Source organism: Pteropus vampyrus, unplaced genomic scaffold, assembly GCF_000151845.1.
Source record: "Pteropus vampyrus isolate Shadow unplaced genomic scaffold, Pvam_2.0 Scaffold581, whole genome shotgun sequence".
Lineage (NCBI taxonomy): Eukaryota > Metazoa > Chordata > Mammalia > Chiroptera > Pteropodidae > Pteropus > Pteropus vampyrus.
The window spans coordinates 973,529-974,544 of record NW_011889362.1 but is presented as its reverse complement, the minus strand read 5'-3'; the positions used below and the strand labels follow the sequence as shown (position 1 = coordinate 974,544).

The 1,016-nt window shown below is 37.7% G+C and overlaps 1 pseudogene; it reads right to left on the bottom strand.

The window, feature by feature from the left end:
* Positions 1-418: 418 nt before the first annotated feature.
* LOC111733569 lies at positions 419-519 on the bottom strand (annotated as a pseudogene).
* Between the last annotated feature and the right edge of the window lie 497 nt (positions 520-1,016).

Genomic DNA, 1,016 nt, shown 5'->3' with positions numbered 1-1,016 from the left:
GTTCCTCCACCACCTACAGATGCGGGGTCAGCCCGATTCGTGACTGTACCCCTACTACCAGCTTCAATGTGGCTCTTTCTTCATATTATCAGACGTATGTGTTATGATTCTCCACATTAATTATTATATAATTTGGTTGCAATTTCAATGCTGACCTGGGAGGAAGTGAACCCTGCTTTTACCAACTTCGAGAATCGAGCCGTGGTTACTTTTTAAAAACAAACTTGGAGGGAGGGATGCTTGAACACTCTTCCCATTATGTAAGTAGTATAAATTTGAGGAAGGCACGTACTAGCTGCAACACAATTTGTATTAAATTTGGAACTATTTTTGCTTAGCTTCACTATTCTGGAAAATACATATGCTAATACATACATTCTAAGTATTCTAATGTCAAAAGCAGAAACTAATTATTTTTATGGGTTACACTTGATGAATCATGTTACCTTCACGCATATTTTATTAAAGTGATAAGAAAAGATACTACACTTGAACTTAGCCAAAAGGCTGAGAAGCAATTCACACACATTTTAAACATTGCTTATTTTCGCACTGAAATTGAAATTTATTGTTATCTGAAAATACCTATTGAAAAATATTGAGTACCTTTTCTGCTAACAGCTAGAGTGTAACTATGAGTAAGACCTAGCCTAAGTTGCTTATATAACTGGGCAGACAGAGCAAATGCAACCAACAATAATGTAATGAGAGAAATCTCAATTTGTAAAATAAACAGTTATTAAGGCACACAGAAAAACAATATAACTTTATCAGAGAAGTTTATTGTTGTGGTGCGATCAATTCTAAGACCCACGGAGCCAATCGAGATGAATTATGAGCCTTTATTAGCCAGCCGGCGACTGACTCTCTACCTCGTGGAGTTCGAAGAGATCAGCCCCGAGCTCCCAAGAGGCAGTTTATGAAGCCTAGAACCACACTCTGGTTTAACATCAAACAAACAAGCAGATTACAGAAGCAGAAGTTGGCCGTTAGCATATCTTTGCCCAGAACCACAC